General features: G+C 32.2%; 1 pseudogene; it reads right to left on the reverse strand.

Moving 5' to 3' along the window:
- Window positions 1-12355: 12355 nt before the first annotated feature.
- LOC128039979 (uncharacterized) lies at window positions 12356-13958 on the reverse strand (annotated as a pseudogene).
- Between the last annotated feature and the right edge of the window lie 9144 nt (window positions 13959-23102).

The raw sequence follows: 23102 nt of genomic DNA on the forward strand, positions 1-23102 counted from the left end.
TGTGCTGCCATTTAAACTCCTTTTAAGAATAATTTATCTTGTTAGCTAACGATTGGTAAAAATTGAATTTATGAACATCGATGCAATTACAAACATAATTACCATTTAATTAATGAGTTTGGAGAGATAATTTTCTTTTTTCCTTTTAGTGCTACCTTTCATCTTTTGTCTAATTAAAGCTAGACAACAAATGCTGAAATTATCTTACATGTTCTCTGACTTTGGAATTTAAGTCAAAATATCCGTAAAAAGATTATAGGTTAATGGCTCAACTAGATTGGATCACATGAGTTGACCATAGCAGGATAATAGTCAAAAGCCTCAATGGAACATTTTTCTTTCTTTCTTTCTTTATCTTGGGTTCTGTCTTTTGCATTATTTCCTCCTTTTTTTTTTATTTAATTTTTTTGGGTAAACTACACACAAGATCATTTAACTATTAGTAAATTTATATTTTAGTCATTCAACTTCAAAAAGTTACAAAATGGTTTATTTAAGTCATCACTAGGTTGTTAAGTTTCTTTTAAGAAAAGTCCAAGTAACGATTTGACGATTGGTATAGTGAATTAGTACTCACCAATAAGTAAAAGAATATATCTTAGATCCAAGTCGATTTGACGATTAGTGTTGAAGAGCAAAGAAGAAACGATTTTAATAGTCTTAAAATTAAATGATCAAAATATAAAAATTCTAATAGCTCGATGACTTAGGTATAATTTGTCCAAATTCTAGAAAAAGAATATATATTGTCACTCGTATCTTTTAACGTTCCATATTTCTTTTCAGTTCTTACTTAAAAGAAAAAATTTAATATTAAGCGGTCAACAAAGAGAGCATTGCGGAAACAAATAATTATTAGAGTATATATGCTTTAAACAATTTATACAACTCAAAGGGCAAAAAAGCAAAACCGACTTAATTTTTATTAATTAAAGAGAAAATTATATTAATAGGGCATCGAAATCTCATACTACATTATCATAATCTTTATCATGTACTTACCAAGAAGAGCTAAGCTATATTCATAAATTGAGAAAATTAAAATAAAAAGACAATAACCTCTTTGGGTTACTTTATACTTTCTTTCTGTATATATATATTCAAAGCTTCCTCCATTATTTATTTATTTATATCTTGTAATTATTTAATTTTATTTTGTATTTGGATTAAAAAGTTTTGTTTTTTAAAACAATCGTCACCCTTATCTTCTAACTGTTACCTCTTTAAATTCAATTAATGTTTAAATAACTAAATTAGCGGTTGAATCAGTTAGAAAAACGGTACGTTAATCCGATTGATTCAACTAAAAAATCATTAAAAAAATATAATTCAACCATCGGTTCAATCATTTTTAACATGTTCAACCGGTTCATATTGATTTATGGTTCGACATCATTAGCTTAAATAATAGTGTGTATATATCCACGTGTATCCATATTTGTTCAACTAACTTGTCAAAACAAGCTTGTAGATTGTGTTTGTTCAAGAAGTATGTAATTGATAAGCTGAAGGAGCCCTTCTCTTTATGGTACATGTTAAACCAACTATAGGTATGGCCGCTTGTAGAGGAGCTATACATGATTGGAATGAGAAATGGATTGTCGGATTTTCTAGATTCATTGGTTTCTATTCGGCATTGAAAGCACAACTTTGGAGTGGAAAGAGAAGAGTTACTCTTGAATTGGATAATATTGAAGTTGTTAATATGTTGAACAGTAGTGCTAAGGTTGAGGAGCATAACTTGAGTCAGAAGCTCGTCCATACATGAAGAAGGAATGTGGGTGATTATACAACACGTCTACAGGGAAGACAATATAAGCTTGCTAATGGTTTGGGGTTAACCGTTGTAACGTTTCGTCTTTTACTCTCCATTTGATGCGGTTTTTGACTTGATGCTCATGATTTTGTAACACCAAAAATGGTGTCCGCTTAATGTTTGTCTATTTTCTCTTGTAGATTACATATAAATAAATAGGTGAAGAAAACAGTAGTTTTACTACAAACATTGAAAAAATTGTACAAAATCATGAAATGAAAGATTGCCAAAAACACACAGTAAAACAGTGAAGAGGAGGAAAAACGTTGAACTCAAAACAGTGAAGGCAGATATACATTAATAAATACTAAACTCATACAATATTTATTGGGGGTGAGGTGAGAGACGTCAAAGAAAAAGGACTAATTTGCATTGGGTCAAAAGTGGGAAAGATTGTACAATTATGATAGCCATTTTGGGGCGAAAAAGGTAGTCTTTTTTTCTCAGCATATTATTCCAGGAGACAAAAGGGGAAGTAGTGCAATAACTTGGAAATTGGAAAGTGTGTTGTCCATCCCTAAATCAAAATCAAAATTCCTGTTATCTTCTTCGCCTTTAGACCTACCCCCAGGATATGTTCTAGTGGGAGTATACTTTCTTATTTAATATCACATGCGCTTTTTTAAAACATCTTTGCCTATTTTAGCCAACTATTTTCAAACTCTAATTTGGAACAACTTCCTAAAAAACTCTTTTTATTTATATATAAAGCAGCAATGTATTTTTTCTCTCCTCTTTCCAACTAAGTTCAATTACTCAACTCGTGAATCAAATTAGACTTATATCTTAGATCGAATCAAAACATCTCGCCATTTATATATTAAGTATATTTCTATACATTCAACGATAAAATATAAAGGAAGCAATATCAATTTTCCAACTCTATATACTTCATTCTCTCTTCCCAACAATTTTAATTGTACCAAAAGAAAAAAAAACCCCCAAGTTTGATGTCATTAAATCTAATAATATTGATTCAGAAGAGAAATTAATAAAAAATTTATATCTCATTAAATACAAATTAAAAGATATGACATTCAATATGAAATTTTAAATTTTTAAAGAATTTTCCAAAATTAATGAAAATAAAATTACCCTACAATTTTATAGTTAAGTAATTTTGTTCCATCTAGTATTTCTCTTTTTTGATAAAAAAATCATATGAAAAATCAATAATATATTGTTAAAATTATGTTAATAATTTATATTTATTTTTGAAAAAGAAAAAAACACACCTTTGTATTTCTTTTCTCCCTCTACTGATTCCATATTGTTCACTCTTATATTTCGGTCTCACTTTTCGAGTTTAGTAACATTTATTCAACAATTAAATATTTTTCTTTTACGTATTTCATTAAGTTAGTGTCATGGGTCAATTGAACACTAACTCAGTTATATGAAATTATTAAAACATCCTTTCATATACAAATTAAGTTAGAGTAAACTACACTATTAGTTATTAAATTGAGGGTAAGTTTTCGTTTTGCTCACTTAATTAAAAAAGTTACATTGACCGTCAAATCGAATTGGATCAAAAGTATGTGTAAAAATAGAATGTCGATAACGGCAAGAAAAGAGAGAAAAATAGAACATACAGATTTTACGTGGAAACCCTTTCGAAAAAAACCACGAGCAGAGGAGAAGAAAATTCACTATGTCGAATTCGAATGATTACAAGAAGTATAGAAAACATTATTCTAATCAACATCTAATAGAAGTAATGCAGTAAGGTTGAAACACATTATTCAAATCAACATCAAATAAAGGAAGTAAACTTCTATACGGATTCTTCTTGTGCAGCATGTATCGTATTATATTTTAATAAGAATTTGGGTCACAACTCTAACAGTATATTTTTCTAGTCATCGCTTCGAGCTCGCTGGTGGAACTCTTTTTTTTGTTTTTAAAACTTAATAGCCTAGTTACTTAGATAAAAACTTTTGAATAGTTTACTAACTTAAATGAAAACTTTCGAATAGTTCAATGACCAAATTGTAACTTTTTTAATTAAGTGACCAATAAAATTTTGATCATAACGATATTTGAATCCAAAACACTATGCATGAACAATTAACGTGTTATCAGGATAACCAAGGCATCAAGTGATTTTTATATAAATTTTTAATAAATATATTTGTTACATAATTTTTTCCACCTACATCATGGGTGTGCCATAAATCTAGTATATATACACTTATTATAAAGTTGTTGGCTAAATTGGTATCACGGGTTAACCAGGTACCAACTTAGTTGGAAGAGACTGATATCCTTTTTTTAAATCATAAATGATATTTTTTAGATGATATTTTTATCTTTTCATACTTTTATGTAATCTTTAAATAAAAGAACTAAAAACATCATTTTCAAGGATCGAACACACGTTTAATAAAATTTATATACAACTTATTTACTACCCCACCAATAATCTTTATTGAATAAAATATTTGTTTACTTGTACCATATATTAAGGGGTTAACTGAGTTGGTGTCGCCCATCAATTAGGTCCCAACTCAGTCGTAAAGTTACCAAAAGCTTGTTATTTTTGTAAAGCAATGTATAGTTTTTTGTAGGGTAACTTTATATTTTCAAGTAAGTTCCAGAAAATATAATGGGATTCAAACTCAAAATCATTATGATATTTAACATCTCAACTTTATCATTTCAACCAAAGCTGTATTTAAACGGTGTGGTATGCCATAATCTAGTGTATCTATTATTTCAAGTGTTTTATCGAGCTGATATTAAGAGTTAACCGGGTACTAAGTTATGAAATTATTAAAATATCCCTCTTATATAAATTAAGCTATATTTTTATGATTGTGTTTTGTCTTTTCCAATATAATAAATTAATTAAAATTTGATCATAATGAGATTTGAATTTTTATAACCAAAGCATTAATTGATTTTATATGATTTTAAAAAATATATTTATTACATTTTTTTACCCACATTGTGGGTGTGCCATACATCTAGTATATTATATCTATCTATGTGTAATATACTATAGTTAAAGGGCAGATTGAGTCACTTATCAACTAGGTCCCTATTTAGTTAAATAATTACGAAGAAACATTATTAGGTGGATTTTTTCATTTTAAATTATGTAAAATTTAGAAAACCACGCTTGATGTGATTTGAACCCCAAAAGTCATTACTTTAATATCTTAATCATATCATTCCAACGAAAGTCTTATTTGTTTTAACATTAATTTTCTATAAATATATTTGTTATATGATTTTTTCATCCGCATTGTGGGCGTGACATTATCTTATATATTATTATAATGTGTTTGATTGAGTTGGTGTAACCCATTACAAAGTAGCAAATTTATTATTTTAAAACTATTTATGTCTATATATTTTGATAAATCTATAAAACATCATGGTGTTTATCATTTCCATATTTAATTTTTATATTAATCACCTACCACAAATTAATATACATAATAAGTTTTTGTGAGGCTGGGCTTGGATGATTGGATTAAACACATTCCAGCCCACCAAAAAAAGGGAATTTAAAACGTACACCCTGCGCCCTTTTTCGTTATGGAAAAGACAGGTTATTTTCATTCAATTATTCTTAGATATATTTTCGAATTTTAAAGGAGAAAAAGAAATCCCCAGACTTGAACCAAGAATCCATGTGATGTGAAAGGCAAACAGGTGCAAACCCCTGTATACAGGTGACAAAGGCAATGAAAGCCAACGTTTTTTCCACATCAGTGAGAAATTATGAGCACCCCCGCTTGGTGGAAGAAATTCCAAAACATTTCTCTTTTGTGTTGAAGAGGGTTGTTAAGTTTTCATTGGACGAGCTTGAAACTAATTCCCCCATCACCACTTAAACCCCATTCATTTTGGCTCTAGTTTTGCTCAAATGCTGCATTTCTGAAAACATATTGTTCACCACTTGCGACCTTTTTACTTAATGGGAACAGTGTGGAAATCATTGTTTTTGGAATTAGATTCACAGTCAAACTAGTCCAATAATTAAAATAAAGGTTTAATGCATAATTTAGTCCTTCAAGTATATCATTTTTCCACTTTGGTCCTTAAAAGTTTTTTCTGTCCTTTTTAATCCCTAAAATTGTCACATATTCTCGGTTTAATCCTTTAAATGTTTAAAAACAAAAAGGTTACAATATCCAACCAATCATATACTACCACGACATCATGTAAAAAATTGATGGTTCACCATAACTGAGATCTTGTCTTCATTTCTAAAGGTATTTTTGGGGAAGGATAAATATATTAAGCTGCTATCATATCTATTTTTTAATTTACTCAAATATTTCATTTAATTATTTTTCATGATCTGTAAATCTAGGTTTTGGGTTTTCCTATTTTTATTTCAAAAGAAAATTTTCATTTTTTAATATTTAATTTTTCTATTTCGGTTTCTGTGAATTAAATGCATATTTTACTTTCAGCTTTAGATTTATTCACTCCTTAGTTTATATGTTTGAAATTTTTATGAAATAAATAATAAATATTTCTTCAAAGTTTATATTTATAAGTATAAGAAGTATACGAGATGTCGAAATCATTTTTATTTTTGGAAAAAAACAAAAATTAGTTGTCGATGAAAATTGGAGTCGCCACCAATCTTTTATTAAGGTGTGATTGGACCACCTAAAAATGACTTTGGTCTACGAGTTTTAGAAAAACGGGTTCGGGAGTCAATTACGTACGAGGAAGGATTAGCACCCTCGTACGCCCAAAATTGATACCTAGTTAATTAATTAGTGTCTTAATGTCGAAAATTTAAAAATATGATTCTTAATAAAACTTAAAAAAACGCTAATTATTAAGACTTTTATCATTTCGGAGAAAGGAAATGCCACACCCAATGCGTTAGGGCACGACATTCTAATTCCTCAAAAATGAATTAGTCCAAAATACTCGTGTAAGAATATTCATTTGTTTAAGATTTAAGGAATCGCGGCCCAATACGTTAAGGCACAATTCCTCAAAATCCTAAACTTTGAATATTTCCTTTATTATTTTTTTAAAAAAATCTTCCTCTCGAGAAATCAACGTATCACATCCAATACGTTAGGACACAACATATTGAATTCCCGATGACAAGTTTTATTTTGTTTGATCAAAGAGTAATTCTCGATTGTTGGATCTAACGAAGAAAATTGGAATCCAATACGTTAGGGCACAACTTTCTTGAAAATCCTAAATACGAGTATTATCTCTATTTTGAAAATTCGAGTAAAAAGATGACGTGATTGAACGTATGCATAAATGTCACAATAACAAATACATCAATGGCATAGAAACAATATAAGCAAATAAATAAACGAAATAAAATAATCCATGACATGCAAAATATTACATGAATAAATGTAAATACAATTTAATAACGAATGGAGAAAGCAAGCAAAATAAATAAAGATCGGAAGATATATAATATACACATGGAAATTATGAAGATTAAGAATATACATATAATTTACAAATAAATTTTTGGGTTATAGAATTTATATATATATACAATACATAATATATTTATGAAAATAAAGAAAATATATAAACATATATATATATTATAAAATAGGTGTTTAAAATATATATATTTGAGCATTTAAAAAAACTAAATAATAAATAAATAAATACGTATATATATAAATAAAAAATATTTGTTTTTTAAAAAAAATTATATGCGTGTGCACATATATAAGTAATAAATATATACATATATAGATTATAAAAAAATTACATATGAATAAAATAAAATAAAAATAATTATATTATACTACAAAAATAAATATGCGTATGTAAAAAAATACATATATTTTTAAAAAAATAATTAAATATGAAAAAGAATAAAAAACTAATTAATAAAAAAATAAAGAAAAATGAAAAAGGACTAATTTGAACTGTAAATAAAAATCTGGGGCGAATTTGCAAATATTTGAAGATCGAAGGACCCTATTGAACACGCTAATAATTCAGAGGGCCTGGAAGGGAAATTTCCCTTCTCCTTTAAAACGGCGCCGTTCGAATTGGACCAAATAGTAATTAAAAATAAATTAAAAGGGCAAATTTAAAATAAAAAACTTAATTGTAAAGACACTAAAAGGCGGAGGGGCTAAAAGCGTAATTTACCCCTCCGCATAAAAACACGTGGATCTTGGGCTGGGTCGGGTAGGATTCGGGTCGACCCTTGCCCAAAATGGAGTCGTTTTATTTGGCTATTTAAGCCAAAAACCTTTCAAAAAAAAATTCATTTTTCATTCTCTTTAAAAAAAACCACATTCCTTCAAAAAAACTCTCTCCTTTTGCTCATCGTTCAAGCACCGTCCAGGCACCGGCCGATCATCAGCCGCCAATCGCCGGCGCCGGCACCGCTGTCTGCGGTGGCCGAAAAAGAGGGAAAATCCCTAATCTGGTCCTCGCGACCTCTTAAACCCTAAATCTGGGTTCAAACTCCTCGACAAATGGCAGAAAATACCTCGGGAGCCCGAGGAACCCTTCGGCTTCCGATCGTCACGACGTCGTTCAAAAAAATGTTGTTTTTTTCTTTTTATTTGTTTTATTTGTAAGTAGATAAAATAAATAAATAAATAACAGTAGACAAAAATGGTGAATATCAACCTTTAGATCGATGTTTGCTGAACTCCCTTTATTTGAACTCTTTTCTTTACTGAAAATAATGGTTCTTTTCTCTTATTGATTTTTGAATCCGAATCCTTGATTACAGTGTGTTAATGGCCTTTTTATAGCCATGATGATAATAAAAATAGGGAAACAAATCATATTCAGTATCTTCTTGATCTGTGATCTTTGATTTTTGTTTCCTTTTATGTTTATTTCTTGCAGGCGAAGACGCGGAGATCCGGAGGCTTGGCTGCGGCGCGAACGTGGAAGGGTCTCTAGGGTTTCCTCTGTGCTGGAAACGTTGGGCCTCTGTCCTATTTTGAGGTTTGGGCCCTATAGACCCGTTGTAGTTTGGGCCTTTTAGACCCGGGCCAAAATAGGGCATTACAACTGCCCCTCTTTGCTCGTTATCGTGTAACGGGAACGGAGTAAAGACTTTAAAAATGCCCAATTTTGCCCGGTCATGCTGGACCTTGGTATTATTCTTCTTCACCTCATTCTTTTCCTACTGCATCTTCAGAGGTATAGGAACTAATGCTTCAATCTACTCCACTGCAATGCCAGGGTGGTAGAATTTGTATGTTGTAGTTTCTCAAGAGAACAAAATTTGCTATCTTTAATCTGCTCCTACTGCCACTTCAGGGATATAAGACCTATAGCTTCAACTTGATCTGCTGCAACTTAAAGATGAATTTGATGCGATCTGCTCTGGTGTAATTTCAGAGAGATAAGATCCATCATTCTAATCCACTCCACTACAACTTTAAGGAGATAAGATTTGTTCATTCAGTCTGCCCCACTGTAATTTCAGGGGGATAAGACTTTCTTAGTCAGTTTGCTCCACTGCAACTTCAGGGAGATAAGACCAGATGCGACCTGCTCTCTGCAACTTCAGAGGGATAAGATCTGTGGTTTTAATCCGCTCCTACTACAACTTCAGGGAGATAGGATTATTGGCTTTAATCTATTCCACTGCAACTTTAAGGAGATAAGATTCTCAATCTTCAACCTATTCCCCTGCTGACCAGGGAGATAGGATTCATAATCTTCAACCTATTCCACTGCTGACCAGGGAGATAAGGCTGGGGACTTCGATCTGCTCCACTACTGTTTAGGGAGATAAGATCTGTAATTTTCAACCTACTCCACTACTGCTCAGGGAGACAGGATTCACAATCTTTAACCTATTCCACTGCTGACCAGGGAGATAGAATTCACAAACTTAAACCTATTCCACTACTGCCTAGGGAGATAGGGCTGAGTCATCGATCTGCTTCGCTGTCGGTGCAGAAAGGCAAGATCTGCTATTTTTAACCTGCTCCGCTACAACCCAGGGAGGCAAGGTTGGTGTCTTCGATCTGCTTCGCTGTCGGTGCAGGAAGGCAAGATCTGCTATTTTTAACCTGCTCCGCTACAACCCAGAGAGGCAAGGCTGGTGTCTTCGATCTGCTTCGCTGTCGGTGCAGAAAGGCAAGATCTATTATCTTCACTGATCTGCTCTCTGGGGAACATGACCTGTATAATGAACCTAATTATGCCTAATGATTAGGATGGCATAAAATGAATCAAATGCTCCTAACTGGACATGTGTGAATGGTGTTTGCACGAGTGTGTAAATTTTTTTTTCGAGAATGCTCCCACTTAAGTTGTCATTGCTCGAAGTTTATTAAGGCTTTAACACTGATGTGCTACAATGTCTTCCTGCTTGGCTGGCTTTTCTGAAGAAACATTTAGTCAAGTTGCCCCCCACTGTAGACCTCAAAGTTCAATCCATTGGGGCGCAAAATTTGTACTATCATTCTCCCACTGTAACCCAAGGGTAGAAATATACGGCTTTTCCTTAATCCTCTCCTATCACAATTTAAGGATATAGGATCTAAATCTCTCTGGTCCCTTACACCATTCTCAGGGTGTCGTACCAAAGGCTCATGCACAAATAAAGGCTTTCTTCTCTGAGGAAACCTCTTCCCATTGTCTGTGATCATTGCTTGCTTGTTTATTTAAGCTTTGTCATCAACACGACATCTTGTCATTTTTTCAATCAATGTTTTTGACAACAAAATCCAAATAGAAAGTCCTAATTTAGACTCTTCCTTTTCAGATTTCCAACCTTTAAACATGACGCGTTCTAAACAATAGTCCTGTTTCAGGTTCCTGTATTATTTAGAAACTTCTAGAGTAATGTGCAAAACATCCATTGTGAAAGTTTTATTAGTCCATTAATCATTATTCCAATGCAACATGCTTTCAAAAATGTCATAATAATATATGAGAATACAATTGGTTCTGAGCATAGCTCGAAAGGAATAGATTATCAAAAATAGTAAACAAAGAAATTGATTGAGAATATGTATCTTGGAAAAGAATGAAGTATTCCAAGAACAACAAATTCAATATAAATAGTATAAAAATTGGACGACCCAGATATCGCAGCTTGAGCTTCTCTGTACAAACTTTCTGAAGACCATTCTGAGTTTGACATGTGTTTAGGAGATCTACAGTACTTCGTCGATGTCCCAAGATGTCGCCTACCCTTTCCTGTTGATTCAGGTATAGCAAGATCACAACATGCCTCAATCTGATAAAAAATTGAGCTGCTCTGATCACCTCATGTCCCATTCTAATCAAAATTTGAGCCGCCCTTTTCGAGTTTTCAACTCAAATCCCCTTTGGTCTCAAGGCGTCCTTTGCGGATTTTCACCTTGGCCTCTCCTTTTTTTTTGAAATATTTTTTGATTGAATCTGAACTCATAGGATTAAGCATGTCTTTGTTATCCCTTCTGATAAAAATTGACGCTTTTCCAGATAAGACATTCTACATAAGGTCCTTCCCAGCTTGGGATAAAATTCTTTTTGTATAGGAAGGATCTTCTTCAATATCAGGTCCCTCTCAAGGAATTCTCTAGGGCGAACCTTTTTTGTGAGTTCGCATCATTTGCTTTTGGCGCATTTGACCATGATGGATAACTTTGAACATTCCTCTTCAATCAGAATTGGATCCAAAAACTCAAAGAGAAAGAATCTTGTCTTCAATAGGCAAAATCGCGATAGGCCCAAGAGAAAGGCATTGCTCTGGTAAAGTTTTTTTTTTGGAGCAATATGGCATTAATCGTGAATAGACTGCAAACTTTTGATATTGTGCTGTTGTTCAAATTTAGTACATTGTCAGATATGATCCTTTTGGCGTTCCATACTGACATATAATTCTTCACGAATTTGCTAACTGTCGACTTTGTGACATTGGCATATGAAGCAGCTTCCACCCATTTAGTAAAGTAATTAACGACCACAAAAATGAATCGATGACCATCAGATTCTTTTGGCGAGATCGACCAAATGACCTTCATGCCCCCCATAAGGAGAAGTCATGTATCCAAATGATTCTTTGTAGGGTAAGATCCGTTTCTCGACTTGTTCTACCATCCTTAACAAGTCCGGAAATAGGCTACAATCTATGTCATCTTCAAAGTCATGAGATCCCTCTAAACACATGTCTCGCTCAAAAGGAGATTCTGAGTCTGTAACAGCGTCACTCATGTCGTTGATATCCAGGGACCTATTGTAGGTACAAAAGATTATACAAAGAATGTATGAATTTAAGAATCTGTATAGTATGATTATGAATGAAAGATTTATTTGGAAGATAATCCAATAGAATGAAAGAATAAAAAATAATTATTCATAAATAATAAAAGAATATTGGCTCAAAAATGATCACAAAGATGCATTTCATTAAAACAATGACGTTGAGACATTAGCCTATTTCACAAATGAGTTCTTATTGCCTCTAGGCTGAAAGCAACAAGTGTGTTCTGAATATTACTCTAAGTAAGCTCTAAATACTACAAGAATTTCTTCTGCAGTCCGATTATTCAGAATACTCCCAAGTTTATAAGGGTGGATATCTAACAAGGTCCTTTTTTCAATTATTTCTTCGTATATGACATTGATGTGAACCTTTCCCAACACCTCTTTATTCATTGCATTCTCCCCATTATCAATATGGTCGGGTAGCAGATTTTCTACACTAGAGGCTTCATCGAACTTGACAATGCCTATATTAATATATCTTTCAACTATCTTTTTGAATGCGGTGTAATTTTCTATCGAGTACCCCGTAATTCCTACATGGTATTCACACTGAGCATTCGCGTTATACCATTTAGGAAATGGAGGCAAGATTGATTTTTGGTAGAAATGAGACACCATATGTGCATTAAATAGGCTTTGATATAGCTCGCTATATGACATTGGTATAGGCGTGAATTCAGGTCTTTCTGTATTTGCCCTCATGTAAGATTCTCGCTTTAAAGGGCTCTGATGGCTGGTGGTTTCTGTCTTTGGCCGACACACAGCGATTGGTTTTGAGTGTCCTTTGTTATATATGTTTGCATTATTCCCCTTATTCCCCTTCTTCCTTGAGGCTTTTACAGTATCTAGCTACTCTACCTTCGCCTGTTTTATTTCTGCTGGATTGTCAAGATCAACAAGATTAGCTAAATTGGATTTTAGGTCTGTCAGGCGATATACTGGTGTCGATGTACCAGTCGGATATTGTCGGGATCTGATAGTAAAGAGTGCCTCTTGTGGACATGCGTTTGGTTGGGCCTGGATACTTATCGAAGTAAAATCTGGGGAATATACACGGTCCTCATTATCATCCCCAAAGTGAACCGTTGGGTTTTCCCTTTTTCTACCCATTTACCTAATAATTGGGTTAGCTGGCTCATCATATTTATTTGGAATTCTAGCATCTGATTTTTCATTTCTTATTGAAATTCAGTCAATTGCTCTTGCATCTGTTTTTGCATTTGCTCAATTCTCTCCAATCTTTGGTCCATGTCTCCTGACTTTGCGTGGGTACTATAACAGTGTTTAGTTGGTTGGTTGGTTTCCAGATTAACTGAGGAGTGATTTAAATTAATTAGAATCTTTTAATACTTTTTAAATGCATATGAAGTAATGCAATGCATGAAATGAATGCAAAAAAGGCGTCAATTTTGATTCAATTCCATTTAAGAAAACTTTACTATAAATTAAATTTCTTTACATAAAGTGAATTACAAATAAAACTTTGCCCTAGTACCCAGAACTTTAATCCTTCTAAATAACAAAGCTAATTCTTACCCTTGATTCGATTCTAATTCATATTTCACACTCAGCATGTCAGCCTGTACTGCTAAAGTCTGTATGTGATTAGCTACTTCTCGAATTTGGACCACAGCTTCTTCCATAAGATGATCTCTACTCCTAACTTGACTCTGAAAGTAGCGGAGCTGTTTATTATCACGACTTTCATTTGCTTTCAAGTACTTGATCTGGATTTCACAACTTTGCAACGCCGTTTCTAGCTCTTCGATTCTTTTATTCATTTCTTTAGTCTTGCTCAAGCTTGCTTTCAATTCTATTGCAAGATTTGATTTCGATACCGATGAAGAGATCCTTCCAACACAATCACCATACCCTTTAACTCGCCATTTTCCTTTTGACTTTCTGACAAACTCTTTTCTAAAGCCTCGTTTTGCCTCTGCATCTCTTGGAATTTCTATTCCCATCTATCGGCTTTGTCCTTTTCTTCTCGAATTTCTGCTTGCCACTGTTCTGAAGTTTTTCCTAACCTGACATTTCTCATTGACAGACGCAACTTTTTATAATCCATCTTCAGACTACCCAGCTCCTCTTCAGCCTTGTTTTTCTCTTTCCTTAATTTCTCAGTTTCGAGCTTCTGAACGTCTATGTCTAATCTCAAGTTCGTCTTTTCTTCCTCCACTTCTCTATCTTCTTTTCTAAATCCACATTTCTTCTCTCAAAATCTTGTCTTATGATTTCCAACTCAGAAGGGATGACTCGCAAATGCCCCTCTATTGACTGGCTATTTTCCTGACTTATCTTGGGTATATTGTCGTTGATTCTCCTAACCCACCATTCATTATACTCAGGAGTTGTCATCGGACCCACCGCTAACCTCTTCATTCGGTGAGTCTATTTCCATGCACTAGACATCTCTTGAATCTTTTTTCTATAACCATCATCTTTGTACGAAAATTCACAATCAGCTATCCCTTGGGTTGCATGTATAAATTGCCTTGACCTATACTGCCTTAGCACCAACAATGTGACATATCCAACAGCTCCCCAAATTCCTAGCAGAGGAACCCAATCGAAATTACCACATCTATACAAGATCTCATCTGGAAGCAACCAATGAGCTCTCCACTCGATGTCCTCTTCTTGAAGGTTCTGAAGAATTACGATCCACTTCTCCTTTGAAATGTCGCATCTCCTTGGTGTGGCTACAATCTCCTTTAGTGGTGAATAATTTTCTGAGAAAACCCTATACGAAACCTTGTCAATCTTCTAAAAATGACTGTGAAACCACGCGAGTAGGAGTTGTGCACATCCGATGAATCTACCCTCTCCCACTTTTCGGCACGCACTCAATGACCTGAAGGTTTCTGCCAAAATTACTAGAATCGGTGTAACCCTCTTATCAAGCCAGTTAAATAAATCAGTGATTTCTTCATCAACATGCCCCAAAGCTTTGGGAAAGACGACTAAGCCGTATATACTCAAAGCAAAGACATCCACCCTCTTTCTCACGTCTGGGTGCGTTAGAATTGCATCCTTCAAACTCCTCCAGGGAATGCACTTGCTATCCCCCTTTTGCTTAATACGTGCAGCAACCCACTGCTCACTCATCCCCGTTATACTCATCAGCTTCTTCGAAAAGGTTGACACATTTACGGCTTTTGAGTAAACTTTGTCTATTTGAAACTTTGAACATCGAAGTAACGCCACGTATTCTTCTATCGCAGGCACTAAATCGACCTTCCCAAATGTGAAACAGCTATAAGCAAGATTCCAAAACTGGGCGAGGGCTCGAAACAAATGCTTGTCTACCTTCACATCAAGCAAATAAGGCAGATCCCCATAATTATCATAAAATAGCTGTCTAACCTCATCATTCCACTGACCCCAGATTTCTCTCAACTCTTGCAAGTTGTTTTGAGTTACACTGATACGCGTAAAATCCCATAATTTGGATACATACCCGACAGCCAAACTATCGCCTTTCTCTCATTGTATAGCCTCAGACAAAGTTCGGATAGCCGCATTGTCCTCCACTTTATCAAGAAACCCTTTTTCCATGACAAGCTTTCTATCTAGCAACTGAATATGAACCGACGCCTTTTATAATGAAATGCCATGTCATGCAATCAAAATAAAACACAAAAGGTCAGTATCATATATAAACATAAAATATAATCAAGAAATAGTAAAACACCTATTAGGATATCTACTAGGGTTTAGTGTGGTTCTACCTAAGGTAAGCTCCTAAGGCTCATTATATGCGGTTTGGTTCTAAAGTAAAGGTACCCGAACCAGCAGATTCCTCGATCTTTACCCATTATAGGCTCATATAGATCAAGTTCAGTTCAGGGGAATACATTTTCCCTATGACTATACGAAGATGAAAATCTCACGAAGGCATAGGTACAGATGTATCCCGAAAGCGATCCACTATCCTATACGGAGGTGAAAACCTCACGAAGGAATAGTTTCTCACTCCCACTTAGAAGGATAAAATCATTCAACTCATGTAATGAATAATGCAAAGATCAATTAAGCAAGAAAATGAATGAATGCACAATGATCTCATGATTTTTAAAAAAAAAATTATTTTCTTGACAATAAGACAGAAATTAATCAACTTTGTGGCTCGACTCTCGTATGTGTCCCCAGTGGAGTCGCCAAGCTGTCGAAACTATTTTTATTTTTGGAAAAAAACAAAAATTAGTTGTCGATGAAAATTGGAGTCGCCACCAATCTTTTATTAAGGTGTGATTGGACCACCTAAAAATGACTTTGGTCTACAAGTTTTAGAAAAACAGGTTCGGGAGTCAGTTACGTACAAAGAAGGATTAGCACCCTCGTACGCCCAAAATTGGTACCTAGTTAATTAATTAGTGTCTTAATGTCGAAAATTTAAAAATATAATCCTTAATAAAACTTAAAAAAACGTTAATTATTAAGACTTTTATCATTTCGGAGAAAGGAAATGCCACACCCAATGCTTTAGGGCACGACATTCTAATTCTTCAAAAATGAATTAGTCCAAAATACTCGTGTAATAAAAATTTAAAAGAATATTCATTTGTTTAAGATTTAAGGAATCGCGGCCTAATACGTTAGGGCACAATTCCTCAAAATCTTAAACTTGGAATATTTCCTTTATTATTTTTTTAAAAAAATCTTTGTCTCCAGAAATCAACGTGTCACATCCAATACGTTAGGACACAACATATTGAATTCCCGATAACAAGTTTTATTTTGTTTGATCAAAGAGTAATTCTTGATTGTTGGATCTAACGAAGAAAATCAGAACCTAATACGTTAGGGCACAACTTTTTTGAAAATCCTAAATACGAGTATTATCTCTATTTTGAAAATTCGAGTAAAAAGATGACGTGATTGAACGTATGCATAAATGTCACAATAACAAATACATCAATGGCATAGAAACAATATAAGCAAATAAATAAGCGAAATAAAATAATCCATGACATGCAAAATATTACATGGATAAATGTAAATACAATTTTATAACGAATGGAGAAAGCAAGCAAAATAAATAAAGATCGGAAGATATATAATATACACATGGAAATTATGAAGATTAAGAATATACATATAATTTACAAATAAATTTTTGGGTTATAGAATTTATATATATACAATACATAATATATTTATGAAAATAAAGAACAATATATAAACATATATATATATTATTAAATAGGTGTTTAAAAATATATATATTTGAGCATTTAAAAAACTAAATAATAAATAAATACGTATATATATAAATAAAAAATATTTGTTTTTTAAAAAAATTATATGCGTGTGCACATATATAAGTAATAAATATATACATATATAGATTATAAAAAAATTACATATGAATAAAATAAAATAAAATAATTATATTATCTTGCAAAAATAAGTATGCGTATGTAAAAAAAATATACATATATTTTTTAAAAAATAATTAAATATGAAAAATAATAAAAAAACTAATTAATAAAAAATAAAGAAAATGAAAAAGGACTAATTTGAACTGTAAATAAAAATCTGGGGCGAATTTGCAAATATTTGAAGATCGAAGGACCCTATTGATCACGCTAATAATTCAGAGGGGCTGGAAGGGAAATTTCCCTTTTCCTTTAAAACGACGCCATTCGAATTGGACCAAATAGTAATTAAAAATAAATTAAAAGGGCGAATTTAAAATAAAAAAAACTTAATTGTAAAGACACTAAAAGGAGGAGGGGCTAAAAGCGCAATTTACCCCTCCGCATATAAACACGCAGATCCTGGGCTGGGTCAGGTCGGATTCGGGTCGACCCATGCCCAAAACGGCGTCGTTTTATTTAGCTATTTAAGCGAAAAACCTTTCAAAAAAAATTTATTTTTTATTGTCTTAAAAATAACCACATTCCTTCAAAAAACTCTCGTTTTGCCCATCGTTCAGGCACCATCCGGGCACCGGCCGATCATTGCCCACTGTGCCAGCTGTCAATCGCCGGTGCCGGCACCGCCGTCTGCGGTGGCCGGAAAAGAGGGAAAATCCCTAATCTAGTCCTCGCGACCTCCTAAACCCCAAATCTTGGTTCAAACTCCTCGACAAATGGCAGAAAATACCCCAGGAACCCGGGGAACCCTTCGGCTTCCGATTGTCACGACGTCGTTCAAAAAAAGGTTGTTTTTTTCTTTTTATTTGTTTTATTTGTAAGTAGATAAAATAAATAAATAAATAACAGTAGACAAAAATGGTGAATATCAACCTTTAGATCGATGTTTGCTGAACTCCCTCTATTTGAACTCTTTTCTTTGCTGAAAATAATTGTCCTTTTCTCTTATTGATTTTTGAATCCGGATCCTTGATTACAGTGTGTTAATGGCCTTTTTATAGCCATGATGATAATAAAAATAGGGAAACAAATCATATTCAGTATCTTCTTGATCTGTGATCTTTGATTTTTGTTTCCTTTTGTGTTTATTTCTTGCAGGCGAAGACGTGGAGATCCAGAGGCTTGGTTGCGACGCGAACATGGAAGGGTCTCTAGGGTTTCCTCTGTGCTGGAAACGTTGGGCCTCTGTCTTGTTTTGGGGTTTGGGCCCTATAGACCCGTTGTAGTTTGGGCCTTTTAGACCCGGGCCAAAATAGGGCATTACACAAGATATAATACTCTACTTCTAGTAAACATTAGAGTCCTAATGTATATTAAACTTATCTTAATCTTGATGGACATCCACTTACTAATAAAATATCCATAACACTCTCCTCCATTAGTAGATAATGTGACTCGTTAAAATCTTACTAAGATAAAAAGCCAGTGAGAAAATAAATTTCTAATGAAGGAAAAAGAGTATATATATCTATAATACGCATAACATGCTGCCTCATTAAAGCCTTACTAAGAAAATTCAATGGGACAAAACCTCGGTTAAGAGAAAAAGGTACAATGCATATTTACTCTCTTTCATAATGACATCATATGATATCTCAAATCCTATATATTCGATTTTGAATGATAACTTTTCAAATGATCACTTGAACATATTTGCTAAACATTTATATCATCATTCTTTTAAAAGTAATAAGTGAGGAAAAATTTTAGAAAAATATATTTTGGTCTCTTTTTCAACAATAATAATAGCAAAATTTGATCATGATCATTCTATACTAATGCATATTTTCATATCTATTCATATAAATATTTAGACAAATATATTGAACAATTTCCTAAAATTTCTACATGCTTTCAACATTCTAAATCCTTCAAAGATTTTAATATGAACTTCCATTATATAGTGGTTCATATAAAGATTGTAACGACAATCATAAAATGCATGTCAAAGCTTTCATGAATTGTCAGAATAACAATATATCTAAATGTTATTCCATCCACCACAAAATAATATTATATTTTTCATAATCAATGCTAGGACTTAGAGAAAAACATTATTTTTCTTATTCCATTTTTGCAAAACTACGCATTTGTACCGCCACTAGCTTTATACCCTTAGATGTTTGGACGATTGGTCCAAAAAATTCCCAAATTTAATTATACTTTCATCGCGTCTTTTCATTTTGGCTAATCTATTCCATGTCTATAATTCAACAAATTTATTCAAGATTCTCATTTTCTTTCAATATTTCAATAATAAATTTGCACAAAACCGTTGTCGACAATTTTTCATTCTTGTGGTTTCATAATTTCTCGTATTAACATAACTTATCATGATCTCTTTATTTTCATTATTTCTATCATCAACTTTAGGTACTTGAATCTCTTTTAAAGTTTTAATAATTAGTTATGTTTTGGGTCTCTTTAGGAGCACTTGCCTCCACTATATGACATTCTAGATTTATTATTATATTTTACGAGAATTTTCATCTTTGGACCCAATTCTAACATTCTTCAGGCATGCATTACTTTTATTTATTCTAACAAATTGTCCTACTAGCAGAGGTGAAGCTAGGGGGCTGGCAAGGGCCCTTGCCCCCCCTAAAATGAAAAATTATTATTTAGGCTCTTTAAAATTTTTTAAAATTTTAAATTAGTAAATGTAAAATTATACTTTGGCCTACCCTAAAATTATAAAAATTCGATTTAATCCTATAAAAAATTAAAATTTTATTCGGCCCCTCTAAAAAATTGTTCTAGCTTCGCCCCTGCCTACTAGGACTTTGACACATCAACTGATATATAAGATTTCATTATTCTTATTAGGCCAATAAATACATTTGACAGTTAACTTACAATAAAATGAATTATTTTTTGAACTTTGGTTCAAAATACTTTTTATGAGAATCTAGAAAATGATAATTCATCCAAGTAATTATTTTATCTAACTATTATTTCTCCCCTTAATGTTTGGAAACTATCAAATCAAAATACAAGTCATGTCATAATTGAATTTCCAATCCTTTTAAAAAATCTAATAATACAAGGAGATTCATAATTAATATGTATTCCCAACATTCTTTGAATACCCATTTCGTGCATTGTGGTGGAGCAACTTAAACATATATTGCACATTCAAAAATTCTAAAATGGATTGTACTTGACTCTTAACCAAAAGCTAATTGTAATGGGGATATTCATCAAAATTTATTGGCATGACGTGTACAAGTGCCTATTAATATAAAATATCATGCCCTTGTACATGTATACAAAAAGTTTTGTTCTCAAAAGTAATGGTTTAGCTACTAACAAGATGCATTTAATTAATAATTTTGCTAAACCATTTTATACATAAAATCATCAAGCTTTGTGATAGGTATGTGCATTAACAATCTAGGATATAATAATATTTTAAAGCCTAAGAAATAAACTCATCAACATTAGCAAGAATTGTCTCGGTTGCATAATCTGAAAAGTTTGTTCTTAAGCAAATAATTAAACAAGTAATCTCGCAAACTACAGGTTATGAGTTGATAACTCATATGTGATTAACTTGCAAATACATATATTAAAATTATATCAACACATCCAGTTGTTGGATAAATGGACTCATATTTCTTTAAAAATGCAAGAGATTCAATCTCAACTTTTTCTAGTAAGGTTTAATAAATCTTCTTTAAGAACAAAAACACTTGATAAATGAAGAATCTTGAGTTCTTTAATAAATATCCATGTAAATTCTTATATTGTAGCATTGTTATTGATCGGGATGGTCTAATGAATATGCCAACTAATTAGTATATTTGGACTAGTAAACTTCGGTTTACTATGCCTTTCATTCAACGATACTAATGTAAACTTTTGGTTTATCATATCATATGATTTAACCATACTTATATATACATCATACCAACTAGAGAAAAGACAATATTTTCCAATACACAATTCTTACTCAATATAATGATTGAATTAATTGTCTTCTCATTCATAGCCTCAATATGATATCCATTACAACATATATTCTTTTAAAACAAAATAGTTTATTGAAACCGACTAAAACATAGTCCATTAATTATCACTTTGTTTCTTGGGATAACAATGTATTAACTCTTTTGGAACCTTAAATTAATTTTGTACAACCAACGATTGGTTTGTTCATTACCAAATAAGAAAATGCTTCTTAACCTTAAGGGTAGTATGCATTGTTGTATTATGTCTGAGACATATGTTTCATTTCCTTTAAGAAACATTAATTGAATAATAAAATTTTCATGTGTACGACAAGTACATAACCATCGACTTTTCATAAATTGTCTCTCTTCTTTGAAGAACTCTTATTGTTCTATTATTTATCTCTATATCTCCACTTCTAGTGGTGAGAAGGATTATTACTAGTAAGAAATCTAATAATTAATTAATTAGTGTCATAATCCAAAAATATGATGCAATTCATACTTAATGTTTAGGGGTACAACAATTACGCAACCAATGGCCTTTCATACCAGATCGATAACATAAGTTATTTTCACTCCTTAAAAGGTTCTCTTGGGTTTTTTGTTCTTCTCTTACATAATTTTTTTTTTCACTTCTGGTGGTGAAAAGAATTATTAATACCATTTCTTTTACGATTATTATAAAGTCACTTACTATGTCAATATCAAATGTTATGTCTTTATATATTGCTATATTCGCTTCAAGGAATGGAGCAAGTTCAATACAACAAACTTTATGATTTTTCAATTAATGGCTCATTATTTAATTCAACCATAAATAAACATGACATTAATTCATGATATATTTTAGAATCTTTTTATGGTATCTCTACTATAAAAGCACATTTGAAGCATGAAAAGTTGAAAACTTTTCTCTAACAACTTCTCATTAATAATATTATTCTCACATAATTTTAATTGAGAAAATACAATAGATCTCTAGAGTTATATTCACTCAAAGTTTTAAAATCTTACAACTTTAAGTGCATCCAATCTTAACGAGCTTTAGATAAAATTATTATATTCGATGGTAATATCTTTCTTTTAAGTTATTCCACAATTCAAGTCGGTATTTTATAGTCAAATATTCTACTTTCAATTCTTCATGAGGATGATGACGAAGGAAGATGAAAGAGATAATCACAACTAATTTAACAATCAATCAAGTATTTAAGCATAAGTATCATGCATTTAATAATAACATATTTTTCTATCATTCTCAAAATCAAAACATATAGATATTCATAGCAAGAGTGGTTCATATCAAATATAAATTTTTTCTCATTCACAATCTTAATATGAGATCAATTACAATGAATGCCTCTAGAGGATTTTGCATTAATCCTCACTAATTTTGTTCCTTCATATATTGGTATATTAATTCTTCTAGAACTTACAACTAATTTTGTACTACCAAATATTGCAATAATATTGATTTGTTTTAGTACCAAATAAGATAAACACTTTCTATCTATAAGGATAGTATTCATTGTTACATTGTCAAGAAGATATATATATATAGACTTAAATACTCATAAATGCCGATTTTTTTAAAAAAATTTACATGAATAGGCTGATTTTTGGAAAAATTATGAGAATAGATCGATTTTACAAAAATGTGTCCAATTAGAATCGTTTTCAGGTGAAATGCAGAAAAACGCTTCCAACTGGACGCGTTTTCAACATATTGACAGAAAAACGCTACCAGCTAGA

Source organism: Gossypium raimondii, chromosome 3, assembly GCF_025698545.1.
Source record: "Gossypium raimondii isolate GPD5lz chromosome 3, ASM2569854v1, whole genome shotgun sequence".
NCBI classification, from domain to species: Eukaryota; Viridiplantae; Streptophyta; class Magnoliopsida; order Malvales; family Malvaceae; genus Gossypium; species Gossypium raimondii.